At 44.9% G+C, this 18625-nt stretch overlaps 1 protein-coding gene across 1 annotated transcript in view; it reads right to left on the reverse strand.

The window, feature by feature from the left end:
* The window catches only part of GPR20 (G protein-coupled receptor 20), a 10876-nt gene extending 2342 nt beyond the window's left edge, over positions 1-8534 (reverse strand). Inside the window, exon 1 of the mRNA XM_015856411.2 lies at positions 8371-8534. The gene's annotated coding sequence lies outside the window, so the exon portion shown is untranslated. The remainder of the gene's footprint in view (positions 1-8370) is intronic.
* Positions 8535-18625: the final 10091 nt, after the last annotated feature.

The raw sequence follows: 18625 nt of genomic DNA on the forward strand, positions 1-18625 counted from the left end.
TATATACAGAGACTTGGCTGGTTTCAATAAAAATAAATGGTTGAAAAATGTCTGGAATATCTCAAAAGAAGCTGAACAGGACTGTGAGGTTAAAAAAAATCAGCTTGAATCAGCAGAGACTAATGCTGAAAGATTTGAGTTATGAGGGTTTGAAATCCCTGCTACCAGAGAGCCAAGTGCAAAAGGGCTGGTAGACAAGGAGCTGCAAACACATCTTCCAGCACTTGCAGGAAGTTTTTTCCTCATGTTCATGTGGAACTCCGTATGTTCCAGTTTGTGCCCATTGCCCCTTGTTCTGTTACTGTGCACCACTGAAAATAATGTGTTTGCATCCATCTACTTGACTTCTGCCTTTTGAATATATCTCATTGATGAGATCCCCTCTCATTTTTCTTTATTCCAGGCTGAACAGTCCCAGGTCTCTCAGCCTGTCTTCACTTTCCTTTGTTTGCAATAAAAACACAATACTTCATGGCTTTTTTTGCAGCCAAGGATCCACTGTAATACCATGTCTTTTCCAGCAGAGCAGTCCTGTGCCTGTGCTGGTGATAGAGTCTTAGGATATTGTCAGGCAGGCTTCTGTACAGAATGGGTGCCTTTCTGCTCCTTCACAGCTTGGAGAAGGTTTAGAAATCTGGTAAATTTTCAACCCTTGAGATCAAGAGTCCTCATGGGATGCCATAGCCCTGCTGTGGTTTATCTGTATGGTTCATTCAGGTGAGTTGTAGGCAGAATATTTGTTGAGCAAAACCAGAAGTTAGGACTGAGGAAATTCTTTACTCACATGGTGGTGAAGCACTGGCAAAAGCTGCCCAGAGAAGCTGTGAATGCCTCATCCCTGGAGGTGTTCAAGGCCAGGTTGGATGGGGCCCTGGGCAGCCTGAAATGGTGGACTGCAATTTTGCCCATGGCAACAGAGTTGAAATTGGATGACCTTTATTAAGGTCCCTTCCAACACAAGCCATCCAATGATTCTATGATAATTCTATAAATTTAGGTCTGCCATGAAACTCCCTCAGAAAAGGTCTGCGGAATTGTCTAAGAGAACTGCTGGGCAAAGAGGAGCAATACTAACTTCTGCCTACTTTTACACTCAGGCCATTTCCATCAGCATCCAGATGTTGGAACATCTTGTGTTTTAGGAATGGCTGGATTACCTCAACTCACACTGAACTCCAGTGGCAGCCAATGTAGGACACATGTTCTCTTTATTTTGTCTGGGTCTGACTGAGCCTGCCTACTCCTCGGGGAAAGTTGTCTCCTCACATTTTGTGCCAAGGAAGCTGTTAGAGAGTAACAGGAAAAACTGGGCCCAAGACTGACTGAAGGAGTTGCAAAGTGTGGCATCAGAGAAAGACCCATGGGGAAGATGCAGAATGCTAGCAACACTTTTAAATGGTTTTATAATATTCTCACCATTTGATCTACTCTGTTTGTTTGTGTGGCTCTTTAATTACAAAAACAAACTGAAATGAGCAGATGCCTGGATCTGCTCCCAGATTTCCCTCTGCAGATGACGGCAAGGGGAGCACTGTAGAAGCCACTGCACTTATGCAAACCAGGAAATAGAGACAGTTTTGCTTCTTGAGCGTGGCATGAGCTTGCATATCTGTGTTCATGCAGACAGAGGAGAGCAAAGGGAGAATTAAAAATCACCCATCCCATCCCTTAGCAGGCCCTTGAGGTTTGTAACTTGTGTGGACAATAGGGCACTTCATCCCATTCTAGTAGAAAGGCATTGGCTTTTTTCTCTGATTTTATGTCTTCTTGGTACCTTGCCTCTTACAGAAAGCATTTCTTCACTCTCAGATCTGTTATCAGGAACACCTGGTATTCATCTTACAGTTTTCCTGTTCCAGTGAGATCAGTAACTTGAACTGCATACAAATGCGTCTCATCCTCATAATACAAGTGAGGTATGCACATTTCAGACTAGTAGGAAGGTATCACCTATGAGTGCTGTCCAGTCATTCTCATGCATGTTGTGCTGGTTTATGTAGTTCCCTCTTCCCCCGAATCCCATGTGCAATGAAATAAACTCCAGATATTGCAATCATTCACACAGATAACAGGCAGCACTTTATCATTGTAATGGAGGAGATATGTTAGAGCTGGTGTCTCTTCCTACTCTACTGCTGTCCTGCTTGGGCTCACAATACAAACAACATAAAAGAAACCCTGACAAATGTAAGTAATTTTGAAGATTTTCCATACTGACAAGCTATGGTAAAGCTGCTCTCAGGCTGCAGTGGGAAAAGTCTTCCTCTAATCAGATGGTTGCTGATGGATGTTTGGGTAAATGGCCTTTTAGTTTGTGGGACTGCTCTTATTACATGGCTCACGAACAGAAAGGATGGAGAGATGGACTGGCAAAGCAACAACATTCCTCTGAGTGCTTTTAATGAGATGGAGCTAGACCAAACCCTTGGTTAACAGCTACTAAGTATTTTTCCATTGTGGGTCTCCAAGCCCTTGACAAAGGTACATGGCCCCATTTTGCAGCAGGCTAAACAAGGCGCAGAAAGGCAGCCTGACCTCATGTGTGAGGAGTGGTAAACGTTTCCAAAGCTTTCCAATTTTGCCTCCCTCCCCTCATTTCTGAGTCCAAAAATTACCCCAACTGGTCTCTCTCTGTTATCAGAAATATTAATGCAGGTGTTAAAGTGGGTCAGTTCAGATAAGCATAACCACGGAGCAGTCAGTGAAGGTCGTGAGAAGCTTTGCAGCCTCTGAAAACCTCTGTTTTGCTATGGTCTCACTATTTATGGCTTGCAGCTGTAGCATGAGCTCATGGAGGGCTACGTGAACCAATCACCTTTCCTTGCAGAATTAATAGCCCTTGTGCTACCCCTCTGACTATAATCTCTAAAGGAATTGGAGCTGGGCTTTCTTCATGCCTAGTTCGCCCCTCATCTCCCCAGATTTCCATGGAAACTCTGTTTCATGGAGCTGGTAGTCTGCGAAATCCGTGATGGGTAAACATGCACCCTTCTGAGCGCCAGTGACCTATGCTGTTATATTATACCTCTCAGGCTGGGTTTTGTCTGTCTGGCTCCGAGGCTGTGGGTAGCATTTCCTTAAAAGTACAGCAGGCATCGGGGTAGAAATGGGATATGGGGAGGGAGGGAGACTGGAGGTTGACCTGGTTTCCCTCGTTTTGATAAAGGTTCCCGTTCAGCACTGGGAGACAGGGACTTGCTCTGAAGTACTTTCTTATCATTGCATGACACAACCAATTCCATCGTTCTTGGGCCAAATAGGAAACAGATGGTCACTGTGCTGAAACCAGGGCCTGTGATCTCTTCTTTTGATGCTTGGAATCCTTGTTCTTTTAGCATGGGCAACTCAGTGCTATGTCTTGCCCCAAGAGGATATCCTTGGCCATCCCATATTTCTTTCCACTCAACTTTTAGCTCTGTATTAGCCTTATGCTTCACCCTCTGCTTGCTGAAGTCAGTTGGAGTTTCTTCCTTGACCCACCGTACTTTTGGATCGAGCTCAGCAATTCAAGTAATGGGATACAAAAGAAAAGGCAGGTCAGACAACTGAGCTTTGTCCTGAGCACTCTCCAAAAGGGTTATTTATTGGTTTGTACTGATAGGATCTCTGCATACAGAAAGAGAACAAAAAAGACATGCACTGTGATGGGGAAGATGAAAAGGACATTTGTAAGTGAGAACAAGTGTTATTTAGTATAAACAGCTTCAGCTTTCCTCATCTCCCTGTCTTGGATCTGAGCATCTGACTGGACAAACTGGCTCCTCTCTCATCTCCCTGTCCCATTCACCCTGTCCTGTCTGCTAACCTTGCTCTGTTGACTGGCATGGAGGCAGCTTGTGTTTAGCTTTGCAGTCTCTCCGTGTTTAAAGTTCCATAGGTGATTTATCATCCTGTTTATAAATGAAGGGTTAAACTCACTTGCTTTCAGTTTAAATTGTATGATTCTCCTGGCAAGCTCTCGCTCAACTCTGGCTCAAACTGGCCAAATATGGTGTTTTTCTACATGTTGAGGACTGGCCCTATATGTAGTAGAGCTCATTCTGTCAGCCTGGGGAGGGTGGGTTTGCTGATCGTGGGAACTGAGGGAGAAAGGGAGAAAGAGAGAAAGAGAACGAATCCAGCTGATAGAGGGGAAAAGCTGCTTCCCATCTAGCCCCCAGTCTGGGAGAAGGGAGCAGTGTTTGGGGTAGAATTATACCATTGCAAAGAAGAAATGGGGCTATTCCCAGAGTAGGGGGGACCCTATATTTGAGGGCAACAGATAGAATCATAGAATGGCTTGGGTTGGAAGGGACTTCATGGATCATCAGGTTCCAACCCCTCTGTTGAAGGCAGGTTTGCCAACCACTAGACCAAGTACCAAATCAGGTTGAGGAGGAACCTCAGGAACCTCAGGAACCAGGAACCTCATCCTGGCCTTAACCATCTCCAGGGATGGAGCATCCACAGCCTCTCTGGGTAAACTGTACCAGAACCTCACCACTCTCTCAGTCAAAACTTCCTCATAACATCTAACCTAAGTCTCCCCTCCTTTAGTTTAAAACCATTCCCCCTTGTCCTATCACTACCTACCTGTGTAAAAAGTTGATTTATCTCAAGTTTATAAATTCTCTTTAAGTATTGGAAAGCCATGATGAAGTCTCCCCATGGCCTTCTCTTTTCCAGACTGAACAAGACCAGTTCCTTCAGCCTAGCTTCATAGGAGAGGTGCTCCAGCCCTTGGGTCACCTTTATGCTCTCGTATGATTTCAAGATGTGATGTCTGCTACAAGCTTCCAGGACTAAGAGTGCTTAGACAAGGAGTGTGAAACACCTGACTGGGGGGAGCTGCAGTTGAAAACTCTCAGATTCAGTCCAGGGTAGGATTATTCCTTCTCCTCCAGTGCTGTGGAACTAACAGGTGTTTTGGAGACTCAAAACACACATCTGACATGGTGGTTGCCAGACAAAATTACACCTGTTTTCTTATGGTTCAGTGTCTTGCTCAAAACACTGGATCGATATTTTACCCTGCTTTAGATGGTTATTAATAGCTTTTTCCCATGTGGACATCTGGTTGTATTAATGAGGACTTATGTTCCAACTCTTTTCTTGGCTCCAGAACTTGTTTGAATTTATCCTTTCATTGCTGCCTAATTTCCTGAAAATTGAGGTGATCTTTCCCTTCTGCCAAATTTTGGTATAAATTAGCCAACAAATTGGAAAACATTGGGAAGACAGAGGAAGACAGAGCTGACAAACACATAGGTAAGAACTGAATAAGGCCAGATTATCCTTGTTTCCTCTATTTTGAACCTGCAGAAACACTTTTCACACCAGCAAGAGGGATTAACACTCACCCAGCCAAACTTTTACATTGCTCTAGTTTTGTCTGAGAATCAGATTTCCCATCTGGGCAAAGGAAAATCTTAAACATCCAGTCCCAAGGCATGGCCAGATGCTGTCCTTCAGGCCATGTGAGTAATCACAGCCTAAAGATGTGTACTGGGGGGTTAATGCAGTGTTGGTTTGGGGGTTGATGTTGCTCACGTGTTTTTAAACCATTTCCCTCCTGTCTGATGATCCCAGTGAGGCTACATGTGGTTCTCCATCTCCAAGGCGCTGCTATGAGCTGTGATTTTATTTCTACCCTACCTTGTTCATAGTTAAATGCATTGTGCACAGTTGTACCCCATACTCTCTAGGAAACCCAGTGCCAAAATCAGGTCCTCTGTGCACAAAGAATCCAACTTCCAGGTTTGTCTGGGCACGAATAATAGCCTGTGGGTGGCTGTGCAATAATTTAGTCCAACAGGTCATCCAGAGTTCCCTGCCACTTAGAACAGGGAGAACATAACCCTCCAAACTTTGTTCCTCTTCTTCATGGAGCATAATGACCGGGAGGGATGTTGCCTGGCTTGAACTGTCTGCTCTCTGCATTTGAGCTTAAGTTGACTGTTTAACACCAGCTGATGGATCACCAGTCTGTGACACCCCAGAGACAATCTATTTTAAATCCCAAAACTGCTGCATGGTCGTCTTTCAACCCTGTCCTGAGCATGCATGGAAAATATGGAACGAAGCTCCCAAAGGTACACAGAGCAAGCAATTAATGTGCTGGCAGATTTTTTCAGAGCTCAAAACCCCTCCATGTCCATCTGCAACAGTAATGCCTCAGTCTTTGAAAGAAGGAGCCCACATGCACGTATTAAGTGAACACAGACATGGGATTGTATGCACAGGTTGCAGGTCTTCTGCCTGCCTCTCAGGACCCACACATTTGCACCCATTCATGGTGGGCACCCAGAGGTCCTTCAGTGCATTTTGATGAAGCTTACTTGTACAGATCACCTTAGGAATGCTAATAGAGGCTTTACACCTCCTCTTGCTTGTTTCTATATCACTGTATAATAAAGTCCGTCCTGAAATATTTAGATGTTTACAATGACTTATGGATTCTGTAGCATGTTCCATGTCTTTCTTTTATACTCTACCAGATCCTGGTCTCGGAGTGACAGAATTCCTAAATGAATTGGTGAATTCTCTACAAATCAGGTTGTTAGCATTTCAAGGCTCTGGACAGCCTGATCTGGTGGTTGGCGACCCTGTACATAGCAGGGGGGTTGAAACTACATGATCATTATGTTCCTTTTCAACCCAGGCCATTCTATGATTGTATAATTTGATGATCTCATAGCCTGCCAGGACTAGTACCCAGTGCCATCTGTCATCTACATCTCCACTGTAGACTCTAAGAGAAATCAGAGCATGACTTCCTGCTTGTACCCCTCTCTGTCCTTCGTGGATCAGTGTAATAAAAAGGATAAGTACATTCTTTTTAGGGGGAAAAAGAAATTACAAGCGTTTTTATTTTTGTTCAAAGCTAAATGTGGAAAGAAACTCGTGGATCTGGAGTTTTGTAGGGCTAGCTAGTAGAAATGGAATTGTGCCCGTCTTCTTGGGAGGTTGTAACATTACAAGAGAAATGTATTTGAGTTTTTGGGGATTACAGTAATCCATCTAGCCTTTCAAGGGTGCCTGGGACACAGTGTTAGAAACGTCAGTTTGGAATAAAAATGACTGTGGCTGTGCAAGAGGAGAACCCTGCAGTGAGAATTACTATATAGGCATGGAGAAAAACTTCACAGACAAGTGCAAAAGCATTGCAGGAGTTAAAACAGAGCAACATCAGGCCTGTGTGTTGCTGCTTGCTTTTTGAAAAGGAAATTCTTAATTGCAAATGTAGCTGTCTATGAGCACTTTTCCCTCTTTCTGCTTTCAGCTGCCTGCTGGCTCCATCCCTTGGCAAGAAGCCTGAGCAGGACAATGAGGAGCAGCAGTGGAGTTTTGCTGTCAGGCAGTACCTGGGGCTCTTTATGGTCCAGAACAGAAGAAAGCCAGGCTCAACCCCCAGAGAGCGCTGGTAATGGAGATGATACAAATGCAGATAGGAACCAAAGAGATTGAGCAGGGAGGCATCTCAGGGTAGATTACCAGATCTTAACCCTTTTGGAGGCTGGTTGCTATGGTTTCCCTTGTTAGGCACTTCAGTCACTGCACTGTGCACATAGAACCCCCCAGTGCCTCTAGAGATTTGAGAGTTTTGGATTAAACTGATTAACCTGGAAAAAGTTGAGGTGTAAGCAGGTGTATTACTATTAAAGCATTTCTTAAGAGGTGTTGTTAAGGATCTTGGAGAGTATCTGATTCTCCTTAGGATGAGAATCAGCACAGCCAGAGATAAAACAACTCCAGCCCCAGCAACCTTGTTCCCAGCAATGCATTGTCTCCTTTTTTGGCTTCAGAAGCCTGCATACAGGTCATTATAGAATCATAGAATCAGAATTATTAAGGTTGAAAAAGACCTCTAAGATCATCTAGTCCAACTGTCAACCCATCACCTCTATGTCCACTAAACCATGTCGAGGAATTCATACCCAAACAAGACATCACCCGACTCCTTACAAGAGCTGGCATAGTATTTTTCACCAGGGGGAAGGCAGCACCTTCACACATCTTTCATCACCCCATCTCTTTAGAGAACAAACACATAGCATCGCACTGCCTTCAAACCTCAGAACAGAGAAACTCACAATGCAGAAACCTCCTTGCAGCCCCACTGTCCCAGTGGGCACCTTCTGGTGAACTTCCTTGCCTGCAGCAAGGACAGAACCATGGACATCTTCCATGTGCTCGACAGGGTGCCGTTCCACCTTCCAGGGCTCCATGATAGACAAGCTTTCTGTTCTAAGTTTGGTCTCTGTTCTTCAGTGACTCCCTCCTGTCCCCCTTACTGTTACCTCTTTCACATCATGCTCCACTCTGACCACTGTCCCAAAGCATCTGCTTCTACAATCCTTCTGATATATTCCTTCACCAGGACTGACTTACCTCTGGCCCGATCCCCCTTGTATGTTAGAAGAGGTGCTGGTAAGAAAATTTCCTTCTGGACCTGAATGCTGTTGCCCCAGGAAAGAGACATCTGTTCCTACAAGCAGGACTGGAGTGACTACAGAATATGAAGAAATGCCTAATCTCCCTCTCTCTCTCTCTCTCTCTCTGTCTCCCCCCTTCTCTTCTAAATATAGCTTTGCAACTAATGGGAAAAAATACACACTCCAAAAAAAAAAAAAAAAAAAAAGAAAAGAAATTTCCACTTGTCTTTAGTGTTCAGAATTTCTCTCGAAACATCTGGCTCCTTGCCCTAAATCTCTCTGAAATTTATGAAGTGTTGGAAACGCTAAAGGGAGCTCCAGCCTTTGCTCACAGCGAACATCTCTACTAAACTAATATCGGTGTTGCTGCACCACCTGCCCCCTCCCCAGGTTCACTGTCCTATGTTTTTTGTGCAAGTGAAATCTCCTTACTGAGAACACTATCAGCTCAAGGCCACAGCAATGTCACAGGAGGAAAATACTTCTCTTTTCATCTTCTCTATGTGAGCTGGGATTAGACAGAAGTCCCCAGTATTTTCAGGAAGAATCAAATGCCACTCTATCTGTGTCATGCCTTGAATCAAGTTGTCCAGACCCTAAGAAAGGACCTGGCAGAGAGGGATGAAGAGTGACCTTACATCTTTTGATTACTTCTGGCTCCAGTCATTAAAAAGAGATGTTTATCATGTCTGCCAATGGACTAAGTTGAAGCTGCTGAGTGTAGATGAGTTGAGGTTCCACCATGAAGATCCCCAACACATTCCTCCATCTTCACCCTGCCCTTCCATACTAGTGGTAGAACCATTGTAGCTGTCGTAGCAGAGAGTTGTGTGTTCCTACACCCTTGGCTGCAGTGTGGAGCCAGGAGTTGGACTTTTATGATCCTTATGGGTCCCTTCCAACTCGGGATACTCTGTGATTGTATGACACTGCGCACAGTATAGCAAAGTATTGCTATGCTGAGATGGGCTCAAGGTACCGCTTTCAAGATGTCCCTGTTGACCAGTATTGTAAGGACTCTTAAAACCCCCAAAGTCCCTCTCATGAGAAGATGCTTTTCTGTCTAAATAGGATACAAAGAATGCCATATTTGGCGGGATGGGGCTCAAAGGGAGCCTACGCAGATGTTATCTCCAGGAAGCTTTGCAATAGCTTTAGAGATCCCTCCTGGGAAAAAGGACAGAAAAAAATAAAGTGAGACATAGTCACAAGTTTAGTTATTTAGGAGGACAAGGAGAATGGATAGGATTTTAGTGTCAGCCCTGAACTGTTTTTTTTTCCTCACTAATTTAAATAAAGACAACACTGATGCCAACATAATAAACACGCAGGATATGGGCCATAACAACACAACGGGATCAACTGAGAGGCACTGAGGGATCAACTGAGAGGCACTGAATTCCAGGTCAAGAGGCCAAATCCATAAATAGAGGAGAGGTGAACTCCACACGTGTGTCTCACTGGAGCACAAACAGTAGCTGTGGATATTAAAGTTGACCTAATTTTATGTGGTTAGTTAGTTTTTTGTAGTTAGTTTTTCACCCTTGAATCTTTCCCAGGAAGGATGAGCTCATCTTTTTTTTTGTCAGGATATTTTATTGATTTCCTATTTTGAGTTTCCTCACAATGAGCAGAGGATTCTTCCTCCAGTTTCAGGAACATCCTGCTTGATTATCTGTGCACCCTGATCCAGACATCCAGCCTGTCACAACTGTCCTCCAGCTCAGCCACATGTGTTGGATCTCATCTGCTTTTCACTTCCTAATGATTTGGAAAGTGAGTGTGACTGTAAGGCCTCCATGAGTCATCTCTGGATAATAAACTTGCTTTCACTTCCTTCATTCTTGGGGATTTATCAAGGGGAAGAATGAAAAATCCCCACCTGTTTGTTTGACCCCTATTGCTCTCATTGTCTGTGGTGGCAAATGTTTATGTTTCCCCCAGTCTGCTAACAAAACTGTTATGTTTAAGGAATAGCTCTATGGATGTACAAATGCAAGACTGTAAAAAGAAAGGAGGCCTTTCTCCAGAATTAGTTTTTGATACCTGTGCTCTGTTCATGTGCCTGATCATTCTTATATGAGGACTAGTTTGTATTTGTTCTCCTGTGTAATGCATATGAGTTTGTTCCCATCCCTTGTGCATGGGATAATGAGTGGCCTGTGCTCCCCCACTATCCCAGCCTCTCTCTCCTTGCCGAATTTAGAGCTAGACTTATAGTGGCAACAGCTGCAAAGTTTCAAGTTGTGCCTGAGATAGAGCAGAACATGCCATATTGGGAAGCAAATGCTGCTGTTAAGGTGGAGAAGGCACATCCATGTTCTGGGCCATGCTTTGTCCCAGACTCGATTCCCACACTTGACTTCAGGAGGAATTGCAATTGTAGCCGATGAAGCTTCTATCGTCTCTCTTTTCAGATTTTATGATGCTCCCAAGGGGAGAAGGAAGGTAGAAAAAAAAGAAAGCTTTAGTAAGTGGAAAATTTTCAAGCTTTCTGGCTGAATATGCAACTACATTAAATATTGCAGTGGGCGCCTTGAGATTGTAAGCAGAAGACGACACTAATCAGCTAAAATGAGTGTGTTGGAGAAGGAATAATGGTCAGGACAGGAAAGAGTGCTGCTGGCCCATAATAATTCCTATTAATCTATTAACATTAGCATATAAAATAGAGATGGGATGGGGCACGATTTAAAAGCACAGAATATCGAAGCAGGAGGCTCTGGAAGAGAGCGTCAGGAGGCTGATACCATTCACCACCCAATCAAGATGGGCAGGATCAGCTCTTGAGATATTTCTGTTGACCAAACAAGATTTGTATCTAAGCATGCCTGTTTTTGTCAAGTTGAATTTACTCTCTGTTTTACTGAATAGATCCTTAGAAATTCATTCACCACTGGTGAAGGAGAGCTTCTACCCAAGAAGGTCTTGGACCCAGACCTGGCAGAATCAGAGCTCAGAAATTTGAGGAGCCTTCAGCTCTGGTCATGGGGGACAGTGAAGGATAGGATGGATCCTCACTGTGTGGAGAGCACAGGAAGCATGGGATTGAATCTGTCTGGAAATCCTCTTATAATTAGCCACTTCAAAGAACATGAACTCACATGCCCGTAGACCACCTCTACTGAGCATTTTCCTATTTTCCCCACCAACACAGCTGTTCCTGAAATGTTTGTCCACTTGTATCAGGCAGCAGAAGATTCAGAAAGGGAAGCAGACAAGGAAATGGCCAAGGTCACAAACTCCAGCATATCTTCACATGACTTCTTGCAAGAAAAATTGTCCAGCTGTTGTATATGCAGGGTTGATGAAGAAGAGGCAACAGTAGATGCTGTCTGCTCCCTGTCATATGAGTGAATCCATTATCACAGTAGGAAAAATCAATTGCATGGAAGAGAGTCTGCATTCATTTTACCCTCTAAAACAGCTCTTTCCTCCAGTTAATTTGCCCCAGAATATCCAGAGGCCTTAATAATCTCTGGAAAACACTCATGTATATCCCTATGGTATGTACTGAACTCAAGCTCTGCATTCTTAATTTACTACAGCCTAAATGGGTGCTGTGAGATGCTGTGAATCAGAGGCAGAACTGAAGACTCAGAGAACTGGTTTGATTCCCACAGATGGTCCAAGGATAGAAAGGAGTCACCCTTCACAGAGGGCAATTGCCAAGAAAGCTCCACATAGCATTTGGGTTAGGGTAAAATCTGTGGACACTGAGACTCCTAAAAAAATGTGTAGGAATGTCCTTCATTTCAAAGGGGCCCAGCTAACCCCATCATGCTTCCTTACCATTAACGAGTGAGACGTGTGTTCCTTTCCCTTGGAAGGAAAGCCTTGGACAGCAGTGTGGGAATATTGTCAAAGGACAAGGAACAAAACACTGGCTTCTGTCCCAGCCCTGCTGCAGAGTGTAATGGAGCAGAGCAGGGTCTAACAGGTGCCAAGCTCCTGCCAGATGGATGATAACACCTGCCCTAACATTTACTAACATGAGAATGGGGGAGAGAAGCAATTTGGTGGGAACAACTTTTAGCTCTACAGACTTGGTGGGGCTGAGAGGGACCGGAAGGAACACCTGAGTCCTCATCCTGTATCCAGCTCTGACTCTCCTTGTGCACAAGGTTTGGAAACACAGCAGGATCAGCAGGAAAATGGAATTGAAAAGGGGATCAGGTAGAGACTGTGCTCTTCCCTCATTCTTGCTCCATCGCCAGTTCAGAAAGAGAAATAAACCCCTCCCCTTCATAGCTCACAAACTGGTGCTTGGTAAAAGGAATTGTGGCAAGTCCCTGGAAGTGTTAAAGAAAAGGGTAGATGTGGCACTGAGTGTCATGGTTAGTAGGCATGGTGGTGATGGGTTAATGATTGGACAGGAATGATCTTAGAGTTCCTTTCCAACCTTAATGATCCAGCTGACAGCTGGATTCAAAATTGTCAGTAGACAGCTTTGGGCTCGTGGTATTTCTTTCTTTGAAGCCAAGCAGAAGGAGATGTGCCTTTAACTTCTGGGCTTCTGAGAGGTCATTCTTTGCTATTCTTGGATATAGTGATTGAGGCATGCTGCGTCGGGCTGTTTGGAAGATCAGAGATCCCCTTGGAATCTGAGCTCTGAAATTATAGCTATCTAAGGTGAGGTGTGAGGTGAGCTGGAGGTGTGGTGGGGAAAGATATGAGCTCTTTGCACTATACTCTAGACAGGGCTTCCACAGGGAAGAATCAACCTTTGTCTCCCAGAATTTGTACCTCTCCTGTAATGGCTGGGGACAAAAGCACCAAAGAGGCAGAAAATCACAATTATCTTCTGCCTGGAGAAAGAAAGCATCCAACTGCTTCCCTCTGGCCATGCTTAGCATCCCATAGCATGACTCTCAGCATGCAAAACAGAGACTGTGTGGAGCTATAAAAATGAACCAGCTGCCCCTATCAACACAGTTTGTAGGGGCAGCCATACCTACCTGACACAAGAGGCTCAGCAAAGAGCAGTCAGTTTCCCATGCCAAGGCACTACTCCAAGATCCCAACCACTTCCCAGAACCCACTCACCATCTGCAGAGAATTGTAAAGGTCAGAGGGACCATTATCCGTGGCTCTGCCACTGAACAGGCTCCCATCTGTGTCTTTAGGCAGGGTCGGAGATCAGACAGTTGCCATATGGGGGGCTCCTGCTGATGGGATCCAGCTGTGATTTGTCTGCTTGACAGGGAACAGGGAAAGACAAGTGGTTCTCAGATGAACCACTTGTTGGCTGAGTCAGGCATGGGAGAGAAAGAGTGCAAGAGCCAGTTTCCTGCCTGCCTGCTGCATTTTTAGGAATTGACTTTTCTAACCATTGCCTCCCCCGGCATTTCTCTCCCCTGCTCACACCAGTGAGGTTTCCACTATGGATCCTCAATCAATTAATCAACAAAGTGAGCTGGAAAGACCCTTTGGCAACGCAGCAAAGCATGTCATGTCTCAACAGTCCCTTGCTATCCAACCCTAGTTGGGATCCCTTACAAAGTCCCGCTCCTACCTTTGTGTCCCCACCCCAGCCCACCTCTGGCCAGCAGCCACTTCTTGCTTTTTTACATTTTTTTCTTCCAGCTATTTTTTTTTTTCAAAGTCTAATTGCCAAGAACACGATGTCCAGCATCACAACCTCACCCCATTCCCAGCAAAGTAATTCCTGCTGGATTTGTTTGTCACTGAGTACAGATGCATGTTGGTGTTTGGAGGGCAATGCTATGCAGGCAGCCAGGGCTTTGGCATTTCTTGGGCACATGTGCTTGAGGAGGTTGGGCCCTATGGAGTGGCTTTTTTTCCAACAGGAATCAGTAGGAAACTTGGGATACCTGCACTGGAATGTAGCTTGAGGGCTGCCCCAAAATACCTCTCAGTGCTCTACTCTTGTGCTTGGGGTAGTGGGAAGCACAGTATGGTAGGCTGAGCCAAAAAACTTCAAATTGACTGCAGGATTGGGTTACCCAGAGAGGTTGTGGGGTTTGCATCCTTGGAGATTTCCAAAAGCTACATATGGACATGGTTGTGGGCACCATTTTGAAGGTGTCCCTGCTTGAGCAGGGGTTGGACCACATGGACATAGAGGGTCCCTTCCAATTTCAACCATACTGTGATTCTGTGTTCATGTGAGGCTGTAGAGGTGGAGTACTGAGGGCAAAAAGGACATTCACATACACATAGCAAGCAAGCAGCAGGACCTTAGGGAACCAATCTGCTACCTCCACCTGCTCTGATTTAGCAGACCTGGCAAAGAGCAGTGAGATGCTTCCAGGACCATCTGCTCAGCACCGGTGTTCATTGCCATACAAGCAAGATGCAGCCTAACCCACGCCCTGATGCCATACAGAGTCACAGCAACCAGGAGGAAGGAGACCTACAACTCAGAAAATCTCCTTTTTGGCTCCATGCTTCTCAAATGGCTTTAGAGAAAATCACATAACCTCTCTGGTCTCTCTCTGCAAGTTGAGCATGCTAATCCTCCTCTCCCATCCACTTTGTTTGCCTGGTTTGTAGAGATCGTGAAGGCTCACAGCAGGGCTGGCTTTTGTTAGATGTACACAGAGCTCAGCGATGCTCTGATCTGGAACAGGGCAGCATAAATCTGGCAGATTATCGTAGGAAATTCCACAGTGATGAAAAACTCTATAGAAACATGAAGAAAGGAAAGAGCCCCATTTGGAAAACAAAACAAAACAAAACAAAAACCCAGGGAAAAAAAAAAAAAAGCAACAAAAACCAACCCTGTTTCTGCTGCTTGGTTACAAGTGATTGCTGTCTCTGTCTCTGGAAGGAGGTGGTACATTTTCTCATTTATGTTGTTCTGCAGGGTGTGTTTTCCTTTGTGTTTTCAGATGTTTGGAATTACAGGTTCCATCCCTGCAGGCAACTACTGCTCCTGGGGATTAGGCTTTGATCATTTATATAAACGTGTACTCAATGCCTGTCCCAGATCCTGATGGTTCAAGCCTAGAGGTCTCCTTGGGTCAGTGTGCAACTGATATCATCTACCTGGTGTTGTGGCCTCTGACCTGATCACACACCACATCCTTATCTCTAAATTGGAGAGATATGGATTTGAAGAATCAACTGCTTGGTGGATAAGGAATTGCTTGGATTGTCTCAGCCAGAGGGTTGTGGTCAATGAGTCTATGCCCAGGTGGAGGCCAGTCACGAGTGGTGTCCCCCAGATGTCTGTCTCAGGATCATTACTCTTTTACATCTTTATCAGTGACATAGATGATGGAATCAAGTGCATTCTCAGCCATTCTATGATTCCATGATTCTATGTCAACTACTGCTTGTGTCTCCTAGGGCAGCTTTCTTTAGAGGACAGCAGAAGTCTAGGTAGCTGTAGGACCACCTCACAGTGCTGGAGGCAGAGGTTAATCCCACGGCTGTAAAACAATCCACCTTCCTTTGGGCAAATTCCGCTGGCTTCTTTAAAGCAAAAAATCCAGCCTACTTGGGATGCTAAACTGGGCTCTGCTTCTTTGGGTGTCTTTCCATTTTCCAAGAAAAATAAACCGCAGGCTCTGTATTTTTAGATATGCCATCTGATCGTGGCTGGCTCTATATCAGTCCCAACACTGTGAGTCAAGATGCTGAGCTCTGGAGCACAGCTCCCTTGGGCAAGAACTAGTGGCTCGAGCCATCCTGAGTACATTAATAAATCAGCACGTGTAAATAACTGTGCACTTTCCTAGGTAAGCAGCTCACAAGGAATCATACAGTTGGATTTATTGCTGCTGTTGTCCTAGTAGCTCTGGCTCTTTGGGTGAATTTAATACCTCAGTGAGTGGTATGGGACAGCCCTTATCTATCAGGGGCCAGAGGCAGCACTGCTCCCCTTCCTCTCCCTGTCCCAACAGTGAGTGTCTCCTGACGTCTGGTCCTTGCTATTTCAGTCCTGGGCATCCTCTGCGGCAGCTGCTGGTCAGAGTGAGCTCTGCATTTCCTTCATGTGACAGCAGGATCTGACAATTGGGTGACCTGAATGGCTGAGATACGCAAAGTCTACTCACTTCTTTTAGTTGGATTTGATGATGGTATCCCTTCCAACTTAGGATATTCTATGGTTCTGTGATTCTCTTCCAGCAATGCTGAACTTATTTGTGACTGGTAGGAGAAGGAGCATCTGAGGGATAGCAGGTTTCTTTGTGCAATCTTGTTTCATGCAAACCTGCCCTGTGCAACCTTCCACCATGACCAAGAGAAGTTGTGGATGCCCAGGATGTTCTTTAAGGTCCCTTCCAACCTAATCTGTTCTACAGTGAAGGTCCTATGACCCAGCCTTGCAAGCATCTGCTCATCTTACCCTGCACGGATGTGGAGTTATCAGCCTATTAGAAATCTCTATCCCTTGCCAACTTCCTTCAGCTCTCACAAGGCTGTCTCTAACACCAGTGCAGCCTGGAGATGATTTTCTGTATATTTTATCAAAGCTGTGGGGAAGCCTTGAGCTGTGTGAAGAATGGGCTGCCTTGTTCCTGATAGCTTGTTTGCTGTGCTGCTTCATCACTCTAATGACAATCAATTTATCCACATAACTGGTTGCTGAAGACAGTGTAACGTGCCTTGACAGCCTGGATTTTTCCTGTAGATGTATTGCTTGGCGTATTTAACCAAGGCAAAAAGAGAGAGCCTGCCAGCTGAGGGATTGCAACTCTGTGTGACCACACAGATTTCCCTCTGCATCCTGCCTGATGAGGACCTTAGTGTCCTCTCCTCCTGTGCCCAGGTGCCCATTTTACTATCTCCTTCTGGGATCATTGCTCTGAGAGGACCCTGATGGGCTCCAAACACTTGCTGTAGTCTCTGTATGGGATCTGCATGCTCAGAGCTCTGTGCTGTTTAATCTTGCTAATGCCTACCTGGGTCACAGTGGTGTTGAACTGATGGTTGGGCAATATGGTCTTACAGTTCTTTTTCAGTCTTAATAATTCTATGGTTCTAGGGTTCTATGAATAAGTTACTCAGATAGAGGCATTTGTAGATGCTCTGGGTGAATCAGAGAACTTCAGCAAACACTCCCTGTCCTTATCCACAAGGCTAAAGCCTGCTTGAGATGGCTTATCTATGGCACAGCCCCTGAACGAGAGCCTAATCCATCTCTTTGGGTGTCCCAGAGAGAATCAGAGAATCATGAAGGTTGTAAAAGACCTCTGAGATCATCTAGTCCAACTGTTGATGGATTCCCACCATGCCCACCACAGAGCTGCACCTCAGCACATACAGTTGATGGGGTGCTGTCAACAAGAGCCATACTCCAGCTGTGTTAGCTTTAAGGGTGTTTCATAGAGCCCCATTTTATTTTATGGCAGGTATTTATAGAGCAGGTGGCTGGAGCTGTGAAGAAAGGGCACATTTGCTAGCAAATCTTATTGTACTGGCACAGAAGTCATCACCCTTTCTTTTCTGTTCTGCTCTGATGGCACTTTTGAGACTTTGATAGATGAGTTGCACATCTTTTATGGATTATGTGTAAGAAGCAATAAAAAAATCCAGTTCCTCTGTGTCTATATACAAATGGCATATTGATCTCAGTAAATATCATGCTGAGATTGAACAGCAGTGTCCCTGGTTAATGTCATCACAACAGCTGACATCTTTTCTTTGCATGGCGTGGATCAGCTCAGCCAGCTCTATCTGACCCACAGCTTTGCCTTTCAGTTTCCCTGATTCACCTTTCATGTCAACCCAATTTCTTCCACCTCTGGGTTTGATCAGTCTTGGCTGGACTCTGCTGTGACCAGCTGGAAGGGAAGAGTTTCTCTACTAAGCAGTGAATAGGATTTTCTCATGGGAATCCTTGGTTGAGTTAAATGCTATAAATTAAAACACAGGTGTGAAAAATGGAAGGGAGTTGAATGAGAAAGCAAGAAGAGGTGGCAAGTTCCTTACAATATTTACAGTATTTACAGGAAGGCTTCCTAAGAAGCAGCAGGTGTTCCTCAGGAGGGTCTATAGACTTTGCCTTAGATGTTAAAGGATATTCCCTGAGATACACATTGAAGTGATAAATAGTTTCACCTCCTCTTAAACCTAGCAACTGGAAGTGCACAGAAACATGATAGAAGTATGACAGTACACAGTATAATGAACAAGCAGTATGCACTTCGTGTGTTTGCAATGCTCCCATGAGGGAGTTTTGGCTTCTGGTTTAACAAGGGCTCGGGAATTTGGTCATCTTCATTTTTAGATGCAGGGAC

This window comes from Coturnix japonica, chromosome 2 (genome assembly GCF_001577835.2).
Source record: "Coturnix japonica isolate 7356 chromosome 2, Coturnix japonica 2.1, whole genome shotgun sequence".
Classification (NCBI taxonomy): Eukaryota; Metazoa; Chordata; class Aves; order Galliformes; family Phasianidae; genus Coturnix; species Coturnix japonica.